Source organism: Cinclus cinclus, chromosome 3 (genome assembly GCF_963662255.1).
Source record: "Cinclus cinclus chromosome 3, bCinCin1.1, whole genome shotgun sequence".
Lineage (NCBI taxonomy): Eukaryota > Metazoa > Chordata > Aves > Passeriformes > Cinclidae > Cinclus > Cinclus cinclus.
In genome coordinates, this window is record NC_085048.1 from 34,783,388 (window position 1) to 34,806,336 (window position 22,949).

Genomic DNA, 22,949 nt, shown 5'->3' on the forward strand with positions numbered 1-22,949 from the left:
GTGTTTGAATGTCCTATGTAATACTTTTCTTCATCCACCGATTTCATTTCAACACTGACTTTTAATTGGCAGAACACGTAATTTGTATAGGAAATTTATACAGTTAAGAGCTTTCCTGCAGGAAAGGTGGTAGGAACCCAAACACCAGCACACAATAAAGCTGTAGCCAGTGACACACTCCTTTGCAGGATGGCAGCCAGACAGCACAGCTTACACTGAAATTCGTATTCACGAGGATCTGATACTTCGAGCGGGTGTCACACCAGCACCGGCACTCACATCGCAGTGTGGGTGCGCTGTGGTAAGATAACCACAGCTAGCTTAGTTTCACTCATTTGCAACCCTTGATTATAGCTCCCAGCCTTCACCAGTAAGACAAGTTCTTCAGTGAGACAAAACCTCCTATCTTAATAAGAACCTTGTTACGTCAATGGTAGCAAAGCATTTATGCAGTGCTACTCTCGAATCTTCCATGTGGCTGCAAGGTACTCCTCCTGCTTATAAGCTCAACATTCTTTCAACTACTAAGTCTCTGCTGGTTTTGCCCAGTTAATAAGACTGATAAATGGCAACATTCCAGAACAGTTTGTTTAACCACCGATTTCTTGGACCACAGCCCAACAGCCATGTGACACTTATAGCTCACCACTAATGATGGGTAGTCCAAGACTTCACCGGACTAAAGCAGAAAAGCAGCTAAGCGTTTTCATGCTGTTTGCTGCATAATCTTGAAGCTTTAAATCTAATGATGTTTTGTAAACCTGAAGTTTCATGAAGTGCTTTCGCAAAGAAATACAATGCCACGTGTTCCCAATGTCACAGTAACTCTTCATAACTAACATCTCCTTATCTCACTTGTATTGAGCATCACTCCAGAAAATGTACCAGAACAAAATCCACAACTGGTTTAACATATTGACCCCCTCCCACAAAGCACAAAAACCCAGCCTCTATCTTAAAATTGGTTATATTACCTTCCTACATAATTTTCATTGGTCTTAACCAAATCCTGTGGAACATGTCATAGTTAACTAGTACCCTTATTCTCAAAAACACGTGCCACTCTTCTGACCCTGTAATGAAGTCATATATAAATCCCTTTGAATACCTAACAAAGTACTTACCAAGTATTGCTCTCTATTAACCATCTCTCTGCTCTTTGACATCTTAACATCCAAAAGACTACTGACCCATCTAGGACTGACGACTTAACAGCCAGGCAGCTTCACTAGATGCTGTTAACAACCCCCAGGCTCTTGCAGATCTGCAGTGGGCAGTGAGATTAATCTTAGCTTCCCACTTCTTGAGTACAGTCAGTAGTTTTTGTCCTGTGGTTACTCAAGCACAGCATGAAGCATCGGGTACCCAGTACATGCTGCACCAGTGAGCACAAGGCCACATTGCCTCCATAGCTCTTGAGAAGTAAAAGCAATCAAGGAACAGCAATCAGCTGTGGTGTGATCCACAGCTGATGTGCAACAGCCATGACTTCAACATCCTTCTCTTTATTCAAAAGCATGCACAAAACACAGCACACGAAAATATGCACCACTCTCAGTAACATTTGTTAACAGAAAAAAAATTACTATTGAAAGCAATGAAGATAAGGCTATTTTCTGTTTATTTTTGCAGATCTTGATATTCAATAGACTGATATACCATTCCTTGCTCAAAAGAGAAGCCTTGAGCCGAAGTAGCTGGCCACTGCTTAATAAGCAAACCACAGGAGATGCTCACTGAGCCGATGCATTCCTGGAGTTCAGCTGGATCCTTGGCATCTACTGTAGTAGCCTGATGGATACTTATTTTTGACATTTCCAATGCTTTATGTGCTACTCCTAAGTAGTGTTTATACTTCTCACTACTTTGACAGAAAATCTGACTTTACATAGAACTTGTCATTGATTCGGACCATTTCAAAACGATTCAGTAATAACAGGTCTATGAATTCTTTACTTATGCTATTCTCATGTTTCTGCCTTTATAAAGAATTCCTGACAATAAGGCTTGAAAGTCATGCTTCAAGGCCAATTTCATCTTATGCACACCATGAGCTGTCTTCAAATTTACTTGGTGACCAATTTATGATCCTTCATTCATCTGTGGAAAGCATAGTTTGCTGAATACAGCAAACATGCTGCTACTGTGATTATAGCACCAGTACTTTTCAAGCAACTGTTCAAAGCCCAAGTTCTAATGTATGTAACTCTCTTTCCCCAGGGAGCAAGCAAGTACTGCTGCCAGTGTATTCCACAAAGGGCAGTTCCAGTGTTGTGGTGTTAGTCTTCTACTGAAGTGACAATCTGTAAAACCCCAACTCCTCACTCCCTCACTAGATACAGTGATGCAAGCTGAAGACATTGTCTTAAATAATCAAGGGGTTTTCCATGTACTGAAGCTCAACACTCCTTTCCCCAGTACTGCTACACTTCCTAGAGAAGAAAGTGTTTTGGAAACACAGTGTTTTAGATATGCAGAGACAGTAATTTTGTTCTGCTCTACACACTCTTTCTTAAGACATTATATACTGAAAAAAAATGCAGCTGTTTCAGAAGGCTTTTAAAAGCATGGCATCCCACTCCAAGTCACAATATCTCTTCAGGTTACACTCCTGGTCACATCATCCACATTTGTTAGGCAGTTCTGACAGAGTGTTTCAATTTGTTTCAATTCATCACTGAAAAAGAAGAACAAGATCTAAGTAAAATAGTTCATTCAAGGTAGGAATTTCAATTTGCAAGTCAGCACACAATGGTTTGAATTAACATATTGCTAATTCTGGGGAAAAAAAAAAAAAAACACCAAAAAAACTAAACCCACAAAGACAGTGTAATACTTTATTTAAACTTTTTCAGAAAGTATTTCAGTCTCATCTCAGATTCCGGATCCGTATTAAGTTTTTCAACAAGGAATTCAGGTTCGGGATAGGATCATCACAGATGAGACAAAAGCAGTACATGAAGAAAAAAATCTAGTAGGAAATTTTCTATAAGGTTTCTGATTGCTCAGTTTTTGTATTACAATCTCTAACATTTTGCTATATTTCAGTAATAACATACACTTATTTAAAACTTCTCATGTAGGTTTGAAAGCTAACCAAGGTTAGGCTCAGCTATTAGCTCACACTGTGCCTTAGGGAACAAGTGTTTTTAAAATGCCTACCTATGACTTACCATATCAATTATGTTCATAACTATCATAATGCAAATATTCTGAACTGTAAGCACAGTTACTTTAGACTTAGACACCAAAAATGTTTAGAAGCTTTTCAGTTACATACCTGAAAAAGCCAAAAGCACTTGTTCCTACTTGTGTTCTATAAAACACGTTTTCCTGTAAAAAACAGGCACTTATATCAGAGAAGTTTTCTTTCATCACTCACAATACAACTTACATCTATTTAGCCTCTTGTACAGACCAAACTGTATTATTCAACATGTGTTGCATTAGTATCAGCACACTGCAAGTTCTGTGAAACTTTAAGCAGAAGTGTAGTCATAACTTTTTAACTAAAAGCATCCTGTGGATATAGCCAAGCACCAGTGCAGTAAAGTGAATTTCACTGAAAAGTATTAAATTCAGATACTTAGGTGGGAATTAAATTCTTGGAGAAACCACTGCTAATATTCTTAAAGCACAGTAAGTATTTGTGAACATTCTTGAACCAATTTGGAATTTCCCACCAATGCACCAATTTATGTCACAGCTTTAGCATTGGCCAAATCACCAGTGCATCCACTAGCATTTTTCACTCATTTCTGCCTGTGAGACTACGACTACGAAGAAGGCAAAACAGGCTGAAACTTTAAAGGGTACGAAGAAAAGCTATTACTAGAAACTATAAGAAAAAAAGATAAAACTCAGAATAAAATTTTAGACCACTTCTCATCCCCCACTTTTTTTCTTCCACATTGACAATATGCAGAAACAAATCAGTCAACTCCCTTTGTTTTTTTTTTTTTTTTAAAGTCTTCCACCAATTTACTTGGGAGAAGAGACTTCTCTCTTCAGTCTATGGACATTTTTACATAAGAACGTTTTCTCATGGCCTCAATGTCACAGTGAATCAGCCACCCAGGAGAATGGAAATCTGATCACCATGTAAAAATTCTTCCTTGTCTAACAGGCTTTCCACAACCATTACTGAGGACCATATCAACTTATGGGGCATACTTTATAAAGACTGTAACAGTTCAAACAAAAGCTCTCTTCATCGTTGAAAACAGATGTCTTTCTTCTTCCCTGGGGGGCAGCAGGGATCTTCATCTCCTGTTTATTCAAACTTATGGGATCACAGCCATTTAAACATCTGCTTACTCCAGCACCAATGCCACTGCTCATATCTACAGTTAAAACATTCATCCATCCCATATTGTATCTGTATGTGTTATAGGGAAACAAGAGTCTTTCTTCCATAGCTTAAGAAAAGAAATTTCAGACCACAACTCTCCTTCTCTCATCTGGGACCTGACTCATCCTTTTGTCTGACCTCAGTGGTGTGTATCTTCATCTGTCCTTTTCTTTCACTCAGGAGAGAACAAAGTGTCTTCACGTCTCATTTTGGGCAGTCAAAAAGTTAGTACATTGCCTGGGCAGCAGACGGTTATGTGACCTCTACTAGGTGGTGGCCCAGAGCTATTTATGATAGCAGCCTTGCAAGGCTATGCTGGGGCTGGACTAGGATTGTAAGGACCCAGGCAGAAAGCAGTGATGGGTTTTCTGGCTCCATGGTCTTCCCTTCTCCCTGCCCGGCAGGCAAGGGTGGGGGGGCCTTGCTGGAGCAGGTCCCATCTGTCTCTCCCCCAGGCCGTGTGGGCAGCAGGGTGGGCCCAGCTGCCCAATGGTGCTCCAGGCCAGGGTTCTGCAGAGCCACGGGCTCCTTGGGGAGGGGCTAGCATCTGAGCAACTGAGCAGGCCTCTCCTCCCCCTTCTTATTGGGGCCCTGGGAGAAAACAGGGCCCAGGAGGCTTCCCTAGCCCTGTGTCAGAGCCGGGCCTGGGCTGGTGTTGCCTTCTGAGAGGCTGGGAAGGAAAGAACTTTCCCAAGGTTTGTTCATTTTGAAATGTGAATTTCAGAGAGGTGTGTCTTTCTCAGTGGTTTAACCAGTTGCCAGTCCTCAAAAACAATCACTGTTTTTTGTCAGACATAAAGAAAGCCTAGCTACTCCTCCCAGGAAAAAAAAAAAACACAAAAAAACAAAAAAACCCCACTTCCTCGGGTTTTCTTTAGTGCCAAACCAGCACAGGGGGGAATTAAGTTCTTGGAAAAACCACTGCTAATATTCTTAAAGCCCAGTAAGCATTTGTGAGCATTCTTTTTGCCTGCTTCAAGTACATTACACCAGCCCCTGTGATGCAGTTCATCTCCAGAGCTGAAACAGCTTTATTTAGAATTCACTGCAATTTACCATCAAATTCAACCTTTGTCATTAACATGACTTTCCTAAATGCTCAAGTCTGAGTGACCCCTGAATTGTCCTAAGAGGATTGAAGTGCAAACATCAGCACTAGCTTCCAACCACCAGCAATACTTCCTGAGCACACCTGACTAAGGCTTGTCATAAGGCAAAATACCTGAAGTCTGACACTTCCCCCTCTCTGACCTTTAAGACACAAGCTTCTGCAACAGTATATATTTATGTCAGCACAGACCTGAGGTGGGTCTGAGTGGGCACCAACATTTTTATTCACAGCCTGGTGCATGCTGGCACCTCATCTGTACACAGTGACAGCATTAAACCAACACCAACTGGAATGATTTATGATTGAAAGATTAATTGGTTTCATCTCGGTAGCCAAAGCCTTATGAAGTTGCTCATCAATGCATCAAGTCTCACAGTTTCAGCATGACTCAACATTATTCACAAATATCAGTGACAGGAACTGTAGCACCACTCATATATTCCACAAAATAAGCTTTACGTCTTCCACAGTGTACTAAAAAGGGAATACCTTACAATCGACAAAAAAGTCTGCTGTTTAATCAATAAATATTACCTCTGTTTTATTTCCTGTTGCAAGGAAGTATCTCTTCAGGACATGTCATGTTGCCATTACTAGAAATTGTTCATGCCAGTCTAGAAATTTGAGTAAAATCCCAAATTACAAGAAGTTCATGCATAATGTAAGACAATCCAGCAAAATTTTACTTTTCGAACAATTGGTCATAAGGATTTGGGTCAAATAAAATGAATACAGATCCTGGTTATTTGCATTAATAAGCATCCAGATGTCCTGTTTCATTTGACTAAACATTATTTCATACTTATTTCCAATAAAGGGCAAATTCACAACTAAAATCTATACTGAGGTAAACTTTAGATTCAGTATGAACATTTCAGGACAGGCATTTTACCACCTCCTCCAACATAAATCTATTCCAAATCCCCCCCGCCCACAGTTCTAGACCATGTTAAACATGCCCAAAATTACTGATATGCCAGCTTTAAAGCTAATGACATAACTACTAATTTAATCCTATGCACCTTTTGCAAATCCATTTATTGTTAATTTATCCCCACTGATCATTTAGAACATACATGTCTTTCAGGAAAATCCACTTGTGTGTACCAAGTATTCTTTGACTTGTGATAGTCCTTCCATGAAGTGCTAAAATTAAAAACAACAAAAATTATATTTTAAACTAGAAAACATCTCTTCCTGTAGTCTACCATAATCTCCCCCATGTTACTATATCAGAAACAATCACCAAGCACTAAAAACTGTCATTTTCATACAATTTGATACTCTTATGGAACAGCCTACAGTACCAAACAAGGTGAATTTTGTAAGCCAAAGAAGTCCAACTAAGAACTAACCTACAGGCTGACTTTAATTCAAAGATCACCAAACCCAACAATTGTCAAATAATTACTTGTCACTTTGATGGTAGTTATGAAAATGAAATGTAGTTTTTCCTTTTTGTCCCACTCAGCCATAAAAAGCTGACAACTCTCTGGCACCTCCCATGCTTTGACAGACAAAAATACAGAAACCAAGTTATGAAATACAAGTATTTATTGACTTGGTCAAAACCAGAAATGCAGTGTTACTTTCAGACCAACATTAAAAATTCCAGAGCTGTTACCTTAAGGCACAATGTATTCGACACCACTGAAAACCTCCTTTCCATCACACCTGAAAACAAATATGGACAGCCTTACAACTTGAAATCAGCAGATTCCTACTACCAGGCCATTAAGTCACACATATTATGAGGCAATAATCAACACAATCTCTAGAAGCGGTATGTTAAGTACTAAATCTCAAACTGCAGGAGAAAAGCACCTAGACATGCAGTTTTAAACAACAAAGGAGTTGCAAGCTACACCCACTTGAGATCTCATATGAAAAGCCTCGTAGAAGTAACTGCACATACCCACTGTTAAACCTCAGTCTAGAGACCTTTTAAGGAAAAATCATTATCTCCAGGTTTTAATCACTTTTAAGAACTGATCTAAGTTGGTTTAGAGAACGGTTTTAACACTATATATATACAGCAATTATCAAAATTCACCAATTCAAGCAGCTTAAGAAATGCATGGCATTATTGCTGGAATCTGCTTAAAGTGTCTCACTCAGTATTACATAGATCTAATAAATGCATTGAGCAATGAAAGGTAGCCCATGACACATTTTGCTTCAGATCACAAAAACAATTAAAGCTACAGAAAGCCTTGAGTTAAGGTCCCACTACTTGTGTGCAATAAACTTTATGCCTATCACGTGTAATAAACCAAATAATGAAGGGTTACTAATGGTTTAAGTTTCAAAAATTTACTGTTCAGTAGTTTAATGTGTGACTCAAGACTGTCAGACAAGCTAACTAAACACACAATGAATGCACCTGACAACTTCCTGTGTAAATCCACCCACATCCTAACCTTTGCTTACAGGTAAGAACCTGGAATCCTGGATGTATTTAATGGCATTTACCATTCTTTTAGAAGTACCGTGGGTTCAATGACATCAGCATTTCATGGAGGGGAGAAAAAGGCATCCTGAGCACACATTAGGCTTCTAGGGGAGGAAGTGAGTTTTTTTGGGGGGTGGTTTACTTTTATAATCTCTCTTCTCCTATATCATCGTCTTAAAAACATAAAATTAAAAATATAAATTTACTTGATGTAAATCATTAGTGAGAACGTAATCTCATTATTTACATTAAGTATCACCTAAAAGTTGTGGGCCTTTTTTCCTTGGGACACTATGTGGGTTTCACAGTACTTCTATAGGTCTTCTGTGGGGAAATGCCACGATGCCGGTGGCTGAGCCCTCCAAAAATGAACACAAGCACGTGCATCAACCCTCTGCCACATGAAGGTGGTTCTGCCTTATTCAGCGTTTTATGCAGGAGCACAGCGACTGAAGGCTGTCGCACCGGGCCACGCGCTGTCCCAGCACAGGCAGCACCTCGGAGCAGCCCCGGCCCCGAGGGGTGGGAATCAAAATGGCGCGGGCTCGGCGGCGCCACGCGGGCCAGCACCGCCTGCCGATCCCAGCCTGCCCCGCGCCCCGGGATACGGCTTCCGGCAGGGAGCTTCCCGCGGGGCATACCGGGACATGTAGTTCCCCTTAAGCCCCCTTGCACCGCCGCGGCCGCCAGCAGGGCACCGCGCAAGGGCGGCTGCGGTCTCACAGCCGGATTACGGCTGCCTTTCGCCTGGTTCTACCCGCGGTCCCAAGGCTGAGAGCTTCACCCGCCAGCTCCAGCCTCGAGCAGCACAGCGGGCAGTCCTCCCGTACGTCCAAACAAAAAGAAGAAGCTACGCACCGCCCCCACGCCGCGCTGGAGCAGCGGCACACACCGCATCCCGCACCGCCTTACCGCGTGCCGCCCCGGCTGGCGCTCCGCAGGGAAAGAGGGGGCGTGTTGGGCGCTCGCCACCTTTATATGTACGCTGCGGGGTGGGCACGAGGCTGGCCACGCCCACTGCCGCGCGGAGCTGGTGCGGCGGGAACGCGCCTTTGCTCGCGGGGGCGCGCGGAGGGGCGGCGCTGAGGGCACGGTCTGCGCTCCCGCTTCCCTGGGCACGGCGTGAGGTCCTATGGCATGGAGAGGACGGGCGGGCACCGGACCCCTCCTGCCGGGCACCGTGCTGTTCACACGTTTTGCGTTACGGGTTTCACGTGTAAAACGCAGAGCGGTTTTATATGAATTTTTGAAGGGTGGGCAGGAACCGACCTGGTGCAGCTGCACCTCCCGAACTTAGAGAATATGTTTCCCAAAGAATCCTAGCATTATTAAGGTTGGAAAAGACCTGAGATCATCGCATCCAGCCTGTGACCGAGCACCACCACTTCAACCAGACTATGGCACTGAGTGCCGCATCCCGTGTCTCGTTAAACACCTCCAGGCACTGTGACTCCACCACATCCCTGGGCAGCCCATTCCAATGTCTGATCACCCTTTCTGTGAAGAAATGCCTCCTAACCTCCATCTTAAACCTCCCCTGGCACAGCTTATGGCTGACTGTGTCCTCTTGTCCTGCCGCTGATTCCCTGGGAGAAGAGGCCGACCCCCACCTGGCTACGCTCTTCTTTGGGGGAGCTGTGGAGAGTGATAAGGCCACCTCTGAGTCCCCTTTTCTCCTGGCTAAACACCTCCCAACTCTCTCAATCACTCACCATATGACTTATGCTCCAGACCCTTTACCAGCTTTGTTGCCCTTCTCTGGACTCAGTCCAGCACCTCAATGTACTTCTTGTAGTGGGGACTCCAGAACTAAACGGAGCACTTGAGGTGTGGCCTCACCATTGCAGAGTACAGAGTTTAGCCATTGGAAGTTGTACAGCTGCACCTTGCAAAATGACTTAGTCTCCATCTGAATCTGCCTCCTTAATTGCTGTGGAAGAGTTAGTGAAAGAAAGTCATAGCAGGAACACTACAGCCTAGATGATGTTTGAGCTGATGGGAAACCACATCCTAAATTCTCATATATGGAGGTTCTCACTAGTTGTTCATAAATAGGTTTTTTTTTCTCTGCCTATTTATTGAAAGGTTTAGTTTATCAATCAACTTAATTGAGGAAATTAGGGAAAAATAAGGAGGATGAAGAAAAGCTGAAAAAAATGTTTGATGTTTTGACAAGTTATTAAAAACATGACAAAAAGCAATGTTTCACATATGGACTCTTTTTAGGAAGGTTTAACTGTTGAAACAGATAAGGGAAATCTACAATAGTGAGTTGTACGGTTCTAAAATATTCGGCAATTTTATCCCTAAAATTATTGAGATTAATACCAGGAAAACAAATTTTAAACAAGTTTTCTTCTGCAGTCCGTGGCAGCCGATGACGCTCTTCTCTCTGCTTTTCTTCTTCTACATCCCATTTTGCCTGTCTGAAATCTTGAGTGTGACCTGCAGTTGGCCCCTTTTCTGCTTTAAAGGCATGAGGAAAGAGGTCTTCAATGCTGCCTTTTTCTCTGAGTGCCTCCCACCGGCAGCTGTTTCAGCTGCTGTTTCTGCAGGAGTGAGATCGAGAAGCTGTAAGCATCGGGGAAGAGCTGCCGGTGCCTCAGGGAGTGCCCAGCTTGGGCACAGACAAGCGAGCAGTTTATGCTGTTGTTATCTTTCCATCTGACCTATTCAAAAGGCCTCAAAACTGATGTTTGCCTCACTGCGCTGAAAATGTTGAGCCACCGTTCCTTAGTGACATCAGGGTTAAAGATAAGCAGAGTAATCACAGCCATTAATCACTACTCAGTTAGCCCTAAAGAAAGAAGGCAGCTCCTTACCATTCCTTTACTAAGTGCTAAGTAATTCTGTATTTCTACCAGGGCTTTTACTGCATGTTAGTCTCTCAAAGACTGAAATTTCTTTTTGGGGAAAAAACACTCACAATTAAGCCCAAACTACATTACATAAAGTATAAATGAGTAGAGTTTTAGTTTGCATTTGATGATAAGAAGCCTGTAAATACTGAGGTGAGTAAGGGCTGTCCTGGGCTGCGGGGTGCTGTTCTGTAGTGTGAACTTTGCAGGTGAAACACAGGTGGGCACCCAAGTGCGGGGAGCCTCGAACTGTGCAGTGCTACTGCACGCTGCCTTTTGGAACCTGGCAGAGGAATCTCCTCATCTCTCTGTTAGGTTGGAGGGTACAGGTTTACTAGCAGAGCCTGAATGCACTGCTATGCAAACCTTTTGTCCCCAAAGAAATGTGTCTCATATTTCTCAGCATTGCCCAAGGCTGCTAGCACTAGACAAGCTTGGGGGTCAAGTGAAGCACAGCTTTAGTGTAGGTAGGCAACAATTACAAGTTAAAAAAAGTCAACCAAACTAAAGTAAAAATGTACACCACAAACATAGATTATTTTTTCAAAATAAGGTTTCCTGTTTTACCTTTCTTTCCCCTCCTTCAGGCTTCCACACCTTTAACCTATCTTCCAGCTCTCTGGAGGAGGGTGCAAGCTGTAGAGCAAGAACTGATCCTCTTGCCACTCTCCAGAGAGATCCTAAGGCTGGTGTGAACCATGAAACTGGTTGCCATAAAGTCTTAGTTTATAGATGAGTTCCTTCAGAATTTAGCTCACCACATGGCTTCACATTCATGCACAGTGTCAGCACTGGCAGAAGGGTGTGCTGGTTCTGAAATAATGGAGGTGTACTACTGGATTGACTCTTCTGTGTTGGCCCACAAAATTGCCAGCCTGGAAGTCTGGAGGTGTGACTATCTCCATTGCTTTTCAGGTGTAGGCAACTCTATCCAAGTTCTCTTTTCTTGTCTTACATTTTTACTTTATTGTTCTTTCTCTTTATTTCTATCTCTCCCCCCACTTCCTATCTATTCCTATTTTAGGTCTGGCTTCCTGGATTTTCTCCAATAACATTGTAGCTTTGATGACTCATGTCTCTTGGTTTGGTTTGGGGTTTTTACCAGTGCATCCTTTGAGATGCTGACTTCCCTTCCTTCTCACCTTCCCAGCAGGAAGTCTATTGTATGTAGCTTTAATTTCTTCCTTTTCAGAACAGATAGTACTCATTGTAAACTCCTGAACTGACTTTGCTGTATCTCACATTATATATTTCAAGTAAAAAATACTTGAGTTGGGAAACAGTTCAGCTTCTGAATGTCACCTGATTTTAGTGTTTGGCAGATACCAGAATTTTTTGTTTAAACTTCTCAGGTCTCTCTCTTTGATTTTTTAGTCACTTCAGTGTCACAGAAAGATAAGGATTTTTTTTTCTTTTTAATAATAAATGAGATCATAAAAACATTAGAACAGCTGTACAGGGTCAGATTGAAGGTCTACCATCCCCCACCACCCACTAGTATCCTGCTTCCAAATGTAGCCCAAAGTTAATGCCTGGGAAGGGGAATAGGGATGGAGCAAGCACATCCCTCCTGAAGTATTTGTCCAGCCTCAGGGAATATAAGGCATGGAAACCTCCTAGAGGGTTATTATTTTTGTGTGCATGAGAATGTAAAAATCTTCCACTCATTTCCTACCCATGAATTTGTCCAGTCTTCCCCAGAGCCTTTATAAAATTTTAGTATCCCCGATAACAAGGACAAGGAACACCAGGGCTTAATTAGTGTTACAGGAAAATGCGTCTCCTTTAATTCACTTGGTATCTGCTTTCTGTTCACTCTTTACACAGTTTTCAAAGAAGCAGTGGGTGATCCTTCCCTCCACAGTCATCCCCTCAATGAGCTTCCACCCCACAATCTCTTCTTCAGGCTGAGGGAACCTCATTTATTTAATCTTTCCTCATAGTGGAATCAGTTCCTACCTTTGACTGTACTCTCGTTCATCTTCTTTCAACTTCTTTTGCTTTCTTTTTGAGATGGGACTCCCAGAATATACAGTCTGTTCAGGAAGCGGGTATGACATGGGCTTGTGCAAGAGGTGCCATGATATTCTCTGCTTTCTTTTTTTGTTCCTTAGCACTTCCTAAACTCTGGTGTCCTTTTTTGGCTGCTCTGTGCATGGATCTGACATTTCCACAGAACTGTCTGTCATAACTGCAGGATCTCACATCAGAGCAATAAAGGCCAGAGCACATCATTTTGGATTTGATGTTGTGTTTGGTTTCCTTGGTAAGTGATGCTTTATACTGATCTGTGTTGAATTTCATGTGTTGCTGTTTTACTCACTCAGCCTTTTTAAGCTTCTGCAGCTACTCTTGCATCAGCAATAAACAAATGATTACTAGGTTTTTTCTACCCCTCTGCATACCACCTATTTCAGATCAATTCAACAAGTTCACCAGTGAAGGTCATGCAGATTTTTGTGGTAATTTTCTTCCACTATGAAAATTAACCATTTGCTTCTACCATCTGTTTCCTGTCTTTTACATTTTATCACACATCTGCTTATTTTGCTTAAAATCATTTGCTAAGAGGCTTTAGGGAACCCATGCACTAGATCAATGTATCACATGCTTGATGATAAGTGTGATGTGAGTTTACCAAGTGTTCTGACTATTGCCCTACAGATCATAGTTATCTAGATACACACTAATTCTACTTCTTATAGTAAGCTTTTTGCTTATTTCCCTGGAATAGATGTGAGGCTTAGTGGGCTTTAGTTTGCTGGATTTCTGTAGAACCTGTTCAAAACATTATAATTCTGTTTGCTACTTGCCCTTCTTTAGCACCAGAGCAATTTCAAGGAGGAACTCACACACCACAATTAGAATTATGTGTTTCACTAGCTTCCTCTAAAGTGTCCTTTGGTCTTGTTGAAACTGCAGCATCTTCAAGTTGTAAGCAACTTTCCTCATGAAAGCCTCAAAGGTGGTGTGGTGCAGGGAGTTTCCCCAGATTTTTCACACGGAACACAGGAGCAAAAAACAAATGCAGTTGCATGGCCTAATTTTCTCTGAACAGACTTCCTCATGGGCATCAGATTTGTGAATTCCATGCATGGAGGGGGCCCAAGCTGGTGTTACGTTGTGAGAGGCTGGAAATGAAAGAGAGCTTTCCTGGGTTTTTTTGTCTTTACATGTGTGTTTCACCAAGACACATAAACTTTCTCATTGGTGTGTCAATCAAACACCAATCAAACAATGTGTCAGTCTTAAAAATCCGACACTGATTGTTCCTTGTCAGATACAAGGGAGGCTGACCAGGTCTCGGCAGGTAAAATTTCAGAAAATCTTTACAAACCACTACATTACAATGGTTGCTTATACTAACACACTTCGTTTAGTGCCATAATCTTTTACAGTTTATATGGCTAAAATTAACAGTAAAGCATAACTACGCTTTTTGCAAGAAAAACCCTCAAACCATCTTCACTTGGTTTCCTAAAAGAAGCCACTAATTTGGTGTATTAAGGCAGGCAGACTAGTTAATATTAATAATTTTAAATTAAATCATCTAGTTTTTCCTCTGTTTACAAAGGTTATTCTGTGTGCTGTCTCTAAGAGTACATCCTTGTAACTATTTTATCACGTTACAGGAGCATTCATTATCTTGAACTACTGCAGCAGCACGCCCAAAGATACTTAAGGGAAATTTCAGTCTGAGTATTTGTTAGTGGTTGGGAACAGCATTTTCTCTGTGTTTAAATCTCTTCTGTGTTATTCCACATAAGCAGCGTATTACTGGAAGAGAATATGTTTTATTTAATTGCTGCATAATTGCTACTTATATTACTGGCTTTTCTCATCCTTAAGTGATGAGATGAACAGACTAGGGTGAGATGAAAGCACTGAAGTGACAAGATAGGAGAAGAGCAACCTGATATTTAATGTGCATCTCATAGCTGTGTGACCCAGCCAATTATTGCTATCATTTGTGATCACTTTGTTAATTAACGAGGCACAGGGAAAATAAGGCTTTTCTGCCATATTTATGCAGCCTTGGCAAATTAAATGTCAAGTCCATTTTTAAATAGAAAATACATCTTCATGTTCCTTAACAAGAGGGTGCCTCTGGCTGTTAGAGGATACAAGGCTGCTGAGCTATTTGATTATATTTACAAGAACTATTCTTAATATTGCCATCTTTCAGAGTCTTTCTCACAATTATATTTTATTTCTTACAATACCCTAAAATTACACTCTACAGAATCAGGAAAAAAAAAACCCACATACTTTGTTTTTTTTAAAATGAAATACCTCATGAACTATTACAACAAAATAGAAGTTGTGAAACTACATTCTGGTATCTGGAATTGAATCTGGATATGATAAGCCCAGGACTCTGGGTAAGAAAGAGGCACTCTGTTCAAAGTGGATATTTCTCAGATACTTCTTCAACTGCTTGGAATGCTTAATTTGATAAAGTAAGAAAATCAAATAAGCACACATATTATTTTACTCACTATATTCATATTAAAACAGATACAATTTTTTTAAATTAAAAATTTAGGAAAATGTAACTACCTTAGCCACAGTGCCAATATATCAATTTTAATAGATGTAATTATGCATCAGGTTTTCACTTAAGGATGGTGCACAAGTCTTTCCTTCTATAAAATTTGCATAGATGCAGGTATTTTTCAAATATTTTATCATACAGTTTTGTTTCCATGTCTTGTTCTTTACAGTTAGCAGTTTTTCTGAGTGTGTCTTGCTCTCAGCAGCTCAGTTTTTCTCATACAGGGAAAGATAAAAAAGCACTTTCTATAGTGATTTAACTTTACAGCTAAGTAGAACTTACTAGCTCCTTCCCTCCTCCCCTGTCACTACAACAGGCCGCTACAAGCAACTACCTGGTGGAAACATTTTAAAATTTTACTTCTGCATTAGTTTTCTAGTAAATCAGCCACCTGAGCTGACTTTGTGACCATCTAACCACTAGATTTAACAGAAAGGAAGTGGTGGGAGCAAAAACTTTGGGCTGGAGAATTGTTGCATGAGTGATGTCCCCTGAGAGCAGCTAATACTCAGGCTGCTATAAATATGATGTAAAACCTCATGCTTGATCTCTCCAAAATGTGGTATATCCCCTGTTTAATTATGCCTAAATGCAAGGATTCAACCATTAAAATAAACAATATTTGTTGTTTAAGAATCTGTTGCTCTACTGTTCACTGATATTTAGTGTCATACTGTGAAGAAGCAATGATCTCTGTCTAAATACAGTTAAATAAAATAAACAATTTATATTCAGAGCAGTAAAACTGATGACTGGTCCTACTAATGAGCAACACAATTGTGATGCTCTGCCCTAGGATATGTGAGATTAATGTTTTCAGTGTTTGAAGGTGGAAGTCTGTATTTGTAAAGAACAGAAAGGGGAAGGCAGCGCAGTTAATCCTATAACCATGATAATCATTAAAACCCAAATAAGCTATTTCAACTGTGTAAGTAATTTGTAAACTTTTAGATAAAGTAAACTGATATTGATAACTTCTTAGGAGGGAATTTGTAGCATTGCAAATTTTTTACCAGGTACACAAGCACACATTCCCTGTCCTAATATTCTTGACTGGAGTGTGTAACAGACCTCCTGATACCAGACAGACTGCCTCCTTCTGTCATGGAAGTGTTCATACCAGGTGGCTTTTGCCATAGATCCTATGATCTAACCTGCTTTGCCTGGTTGTGCTCTCTTGGATATTCACCAAAGCTCGGTGGAGCTCACCCAGTCTCTCAGGGCAACAGAGTGAAAGACCTGAACATTTCAGAGCTTGCAGGCTCCCTCTGTGTGCTCAACAGCAGAGAGCAGAGTAAAACAAGGCCATCCTGGTTTTTGGTCCTCAGTTTTACATATGCTGTGTAGGGAAAGTATGGGACAAGGCTGCCACTCCTTGTCAGCACTGGGAACATGCTGCTAATAGACAAGTTTTCTTCATGCATTTCATGTGACATGAAGCAATTGCTCTGCCAGAGGTAATGAGAACGCACTGTTTCTAAACACAGGGCCTTTGCAGATCAGAGAAATTGTGGTCTGAATCTTGAGTTGACATGAATCCTCTGGTGCTCCTTTATCTCCAGTTGCTGCCAGAGTCTCAGGGTGTACTCCCATCAGCATCCTTTGCTATCCCTAAGCTAGGCCCTCTTGGGAGCCAGGAATGGATGATCAGGAGATTCTCTATTCTGTATCAAAAAAGCAGTGCTGGGGAAGTTTTCAGAGGCACCAGTAATGAGATCTGAGTAGTACATCCCTCCAGGGAATAGCAGTTGACTCAGCCTCCTCTGGAGGAACTCCTAGGTGGAAGCCTGTAGTGGTGTTGTACAAGATACAAAAAAGTCTGGCCACTACCTGCTCTCAGGTGAGGCAAGCAGCCTACTGCCCACGGACAGCCTGGTGTTGTGTGGGGGAACTTAGGATGCCAGATGGGGCTGAAGAAGCTGCCAAGTGGCCCTGGCAGCTGCATGCAGCGTGAAAACCATTAATATTTGCTGTAATGCAGCTGACTGTTCCCATGGGAGCTGTCAGAGTTGCCAAAATTACCATGTGACCTGGCTCGTGCCAGTTGCCCTGCTAATTGATATCTTTCATTTCTCTTCTGCAGAAGAGAAGATTCTGCAGTTTATTGGCATGTTTAAGCAGCTTCTATGGACTGCATGGGAGTTGGTGACACAGCTTGATTGCGGGGTTTGTATATTGCATGCAAGTAAGGGATAAACTATGATAGCTTTAGCAAAATTAGTACACATTATACAGGGAGTGTCATAGAGTTTGAAAACCTTACCCAGCCTACCAGAATGGTTGTAGGCAGAAGCAGACTACGAGGTTATCCATATCTCCTCCTTTCAAGAATCATGTGGATCCAGCTTGCATGTGTCCCTCTCCTGCTGTTGCCCTACTTTGAGTTACCATAGACCTCGCTAGGATCTGCAGTAACTTGACCTTACTTTATACCTATGTTTCTGCAACAAAGGCAGGACTTGCCTTGCAGGCACTGGGAGGGAACACCAGGTAGAGATGGAGCCAGTGTCTCTTTCCCATGTTTCTTCACATACTGCATAGGATGGGGCCGTGGGCCTGTGCAAAGCCAGGGATTGCTGAAGGTTGCAACAGAAGAGCTGGTGAAGGAGAAATGTGATGCACGATGCTGCATGACAAAACAAGAGGCTGAAATCTTGTTTGAACTAGTAAGCAACTGGTTTCGCAATGCTGATCAGACGTGTGCACCTGACCTGCAGCCATCTGGAGATGCTTGTTACAGGAGCGGATGAATTTTCCCCACTCAGTGATTTTGAATGGGATGGCCATTAAGATAATTCCTCTGGAAACACAAGAGGGCACTCCTGCCTCACGCCTCAATGGTTTGTAGCACCAAGTTTTTAGCGTAACAACAGATTTGCAGCTAATCAGCTAATCCTTTGTACGTGCTTTGATAACACAACACTATACATTCATAAGCGTTTGTAGTTCATGCACTTACAGGCCATATTTAACAAATGTGGTCTTGGTTTAATGCTTTCACTAAATTAGTATGTATGGAGAAAAGATCGAATTTAATCCCGATTTCAATGCAGTAAAACCAAAATTCATATGTCCTTTTGACCAGAATCACACTGAAAGTGGGGCACTATCGACTTCTTATTGGATTTTAGGCACATTATCTCCTGGAAACAGAGATTACTTGTTTTGTCTACAGTAAAAAATCTCCAAGAGCAACTACAGAGAGGGGTAATGAGATTTAAAGTTGTTACAGTTGCCAAGACTCTAGTAGAATGTCGGTGTTCCATTCATATAAGCTTTTCTCATACACTCATTTTTGTCTGCCTAACGTGCTACGCTATCAATACTTTGCATGCTCTAGTCACACACACACACACAAAATGTATTTTAAGCTTACTCAAGGACCTCTCGCCTGTAGGGATCAGAGTGTCACTTGATTACTCAGAAAGATTTTAACAACTTTTTATATTGCTCAGCACAGTAAAAGAAAAGCTGGTCTTGTAAAGGAGAACTTTCTGTCCATTTTGAAATACAAATGAAATCCACAAATAATTACTCTTTAAATGTAAATGTGTATATATATATATATATTTACAAACCCCTAAGTCCACTGTGCTAATCATCTCAGTTTAATTGCTTACAGTTCCTTCATTTGGAGAGAGTTATTTGGTATTGTCTAAAGCTTTTCCATGGGGAAACAAATTTTAACTGCACATTCAACCTCTTCACATTCTTTCTGCAAGGTGTATTTCCATGCTATTTTGTGTAAATGGGATGCACTTTTCATTGTCCCTAGATGGTCCCCTCCCTGTGAAGTCTATTCTAGCCTCTGTTTCCCGTGTAAGACAGAAAATGTCAGCCAGTGGAATAAGGAGTGGGGTGGGAGGAGAGAGGCCTGGCAGTGCTCCGTGGGAGATGGCAGATTTGTGTACATGAGTCTTGTCCACTTACCAACTTGGTGATCTTCCCCTGTGCTTCTTACCCCTACTTAGCCTCTTGCTTCTTTTGGTCATTATGAGCTTCATCAGTGATTTCTTAAACAACTCTTCCTTTGGCCAGGAGGTCTGATGTCTCTCAGAACACTTTCGATTTGAGATACTGGAAGCAAGAAACAGGAGAATGATCAGCACTATCCAGTACAGCACTCGGGGGGAAAATTTGAGAAACTGTGAGTGTAAAGTACTAGAATAAGAATTATGTAGAGTGTTGGCATTAAAGTCATGTGAGTACGGGCTGTGGAGATTTGCATTGCATTTTATTTTCATGACATTGCTTTTTTATTTTATGCCCAAGTAGACCCATAAGCTCATGCCTGACTGCTTCATAAAGTAGACTGTTAAGTATGGTTTGAAAAGATTAAAACCAGACAAAGTGTTTTCAAAGTAACTTAATAGAAAAATATTGAGTCTAACTGAATTGTCAGTTACCAGTTGCTTCTTCAAACATATCAGTTTTTAAAAAAATGTGCATTTTGCCTTAAACAAATGTAGCAGTGACAGATCCTTTTGGGTTAATGTGCTTATTCCATTTTCAAGCATGATCTTCTCCTCAGAAATAGTAAATTATTTGTGAGTATGGATGTTTCTGAAATTATGGTTGTAAATGTTGACTTTTAGCTGTGTTAATGAACCATATTGAGGAGGCTGGCTGCTCTACAGAAGGCCTCCTCTGACAGCACTAGGAAGTGGCTCCCCTAAGGAGGGTCAATAGTGATTATTAAAACAGAAGAAATCAATTTGAAATGCCAGTGACTCTCTCATAGTTTTTTTCCTATAAACGGCTCTATTTGTATGCATAGCAAAAATACGCATTGCATGCTGGGACAGGAGGAAGAACTTGTCAAAAGTATAATTTGAAAATATATTGTGACTATGAATTTGGCTATGAGATACTATTGTAATTAATTATGCAATTTATTATTGATAATGATTCATTTTCTATTTCTATTTATTTTTGATTGAATTATGAAGCCTGTACATCCCATCCTTCATCACAGACAAACCCATTTCCCAGTCCTTTCTCCTGTCTGAGAATGACATGAGGGGCTCTGGCCAGAGATGTGTTGGTGCAGAGGTTCACTGATGGCTGTTACAACCACAGATTCTGTGTAGAAGCTTTTCTACCCTCTCTTTGAGCTGTATATGGAAAACTTTTTGTTTTGTGCAGGCAGCTCCTGGTTCACAGGGCACATGATGCCCAGGGAGAATCCTGTGGCACTGGAGGCAGCATGGGGATGTGCTGAGGCCAGTGCTGTGTGGAGACAGCCAGTTTTGGCAATGTAGGTTCAGTAACCTCCATTTGTCATCTGCATTTTAGCAATAAAGACCTAAAACTCAGAACAGTTAGACTTCAGTTTTGGATGTGTTTAAACAGCACAGGAAACAATTGCCAAGGAGAGAGCTTGTGAAAAGCCTTACACCAAAAACGTTTGTTTAAATCATATTCACAAGGAAAATGACAAAAATGGTTTGCTTATAGCATTGGTGGATGGTAATTTCAAAATGTCCTGATGGTAGATCCTGAGAGGGATAAATCAATATGCCCTGAATCTCATCCACTCCTGAAAACATTAGTCAAATTTAATTACAGACTCCTGGGTGACCACCTGGTTGGAGAAACCTACCACAGTTAGTGATGGAGCACTGCCCTCATGGAATCCATCCAGCAGGGAAAAGAAGACTGAGATGGATTTTTTTGAAACAGTATACAAATAACGTGGAGTATCAGTGTACTTGACTGGCTGTACAGAAATTCAAGGAGTGATATGAGGAGGAAAATCAGTAAGAATTATGTGGGAGATCATGAAGCAATGGCTGTAGATAAAATCTGCAACAATAGTTCTTGTTAATGAAATAAAATCTTGATTCATGTTGTGTGGTATGAGAATGGGACAGAAAGATCAGACACAGAAGTGTTCCAGTTTACATTTATAACTCAGCATCTACTGACATCAGAAGTCCTTCAACTGACTTTACTAGACCTTTAATCAAAACTTATGTCACTGAGACATACCAGAATGGAGACAACAGAATAATTTGGGTGAGCATCTTAAAAATAAGACACAATGTTCTATCCATCTGCTGCAGGCAATCACCAGCAAAGGAAAGTCTCTGAAAAGCTCCTGAAATTTCAAACAAAGCATCCCCAGAATACTGCTGAGCAGAAATTTCTCTTGAAAAGTAGGACTGTGCAATGTCATAGGTGCCAAAGTAACATTCAGAAACAAAAATGTGAAAGTGCTTGCATGGCTAAGTTGTATATTGCTGCAATGACTACAAAGCTGTGCCTTGTCTCACAGTCTCTTTGTGAAGCTGCAGTTTAAGAGCGAGGCTACATCTTAAAATAATCTGGTCTCAACATCAAGGATGTACAGTTTTGAGGCCTCTATACCATTATTCTAATCAGAGATCAAGTTGTTTAGTGGGATATTTAAGCTTTGACTTCTAATACTCATGGGCAGTTTCCATGGTACATCCAGCATCCTCACACAGTGCTCCAGAGATAAGCAACACAAGACACCCAACACTGCAGTTTGGGTTATGATGTCTAGTGAGCAGGTAATAGCAGCTCAGAGTTATTAATTAACATGCCTAGACATGATGCTATTATTAATCTGAGTGGATAATTACTGTTTTGGCAAAACAATGGTTACCAGGGCACTATGCGAGGGAAAAGGTTGAGTCATCTGAGGGCAGAGCAGTCACAAGTTTGCATGCATTTTGCCATTTTAACTGAACATTTTAAATGACTTTTCAAATACCTGAATCAAAACAGAAAACCTGTAGTTTTCAACCCCTAATGTCAAAGAACTTAGTTGTGTAGTGTTATTCAAAACACCCCCTCCACCTCCTCTTTACTTCCTTGGATCTGTGCAAGGCACTGAAGATTCCCGTAAGGAATTCAGATGTTCAGAGGTGCTGTGTTTGTGCTCACTGAATGTGAAGGCAATGAGGATGAAACTACTCTGTGGTCCTGCAGGAGTTTATTCACTTCCTTGGTACTGACTAGGAGACCAGAAACTTACCCTTTGTGTTTGGCTGTAAATTGAAACATGTTTCAAAGAACTCAAGCAGTGAATTTTTAGAAGGTAGGATTGCAAGTAAAAATTGCTGCTGTACATGAACAAAAGGATTTTTAATAGTTCTCATATCTCTCATAAGTTCATTGTCATTAATCTCCCTGAATCTGTGCTGATTAACACTGAATGCAAATCTGATTCTCCTCTTTCATTCTGCCTCTCAGGAAGGGAAGGGATTCCCTGTGGAGACACACTGGCTTTCCCTAGAAGCCTCCATGGGGCAGTAGACAGGAGGTGATCCCATTGCAATTGCTCTCTAAATGGTGGGAGTTGCTGGGTAAGATATCAGCAGGCATGGAGCAAGTGAGTTACTACCAGAGAAGAAGTTAAGTGCTGGTAACTTGATCTGTTCACTAGAGAAGGAAGATACTTTTTTTTTTCCCCGTGGAGGAAGGGGGATTAAAAAAACAGAATTCAGGACATACAGATCTAGGAATGAGAGCCTTGTCCTTGCAGCACAGGATTGCTGTTCTTGCATAGCAGACCATGATCTTTGTATTGAGCCTGTAAGGCAGAGCAACTGTAGTTTGTTAGGCTTGCTCTGTCTGAGCTTTTCTTGACATGT

At 41.2% G+C, this 22,949-nt stretch overlaps 1 long non-coding RNA gene and 1 other non-coding gene across 2 annotated transcripts; both read right to left on the bottom strand.

Moving 5' to 3' along the window:
* Nucleotides 1-1,489: 1,489 nt before the first annotated feature.
* On the bottom strand, nt 1,490-8,834 carry LOC134041713 (uncharacterized). Its single transcript, XR_009933033.1, has 6 exons — nt 8,773-8,834; nt 7,087-7,136; nt 6,539-6,608; nt 5,997-6,076; nt 3,281-3,333; nt 1,490-2,677 (listed from the first exon to the last, which is right to left on the bottom strand). It is a non-coding gene; the product is annotated as an uncharacterized LOC134041713 (long non-coding RNA).
* On the bottom strand, nt 2,872-2,942 carry LOC134042841 (small nucleolar RNA SNORD50). The gene has a single exon (XR_009933106.1). It is a non-coding gene; the product is annotated as a small nucleolar RNA SNORD50 (small nucleolar RNA).
* Nucleotides 8,835-22,949: the final 14,115 nt, after the last annotated feature.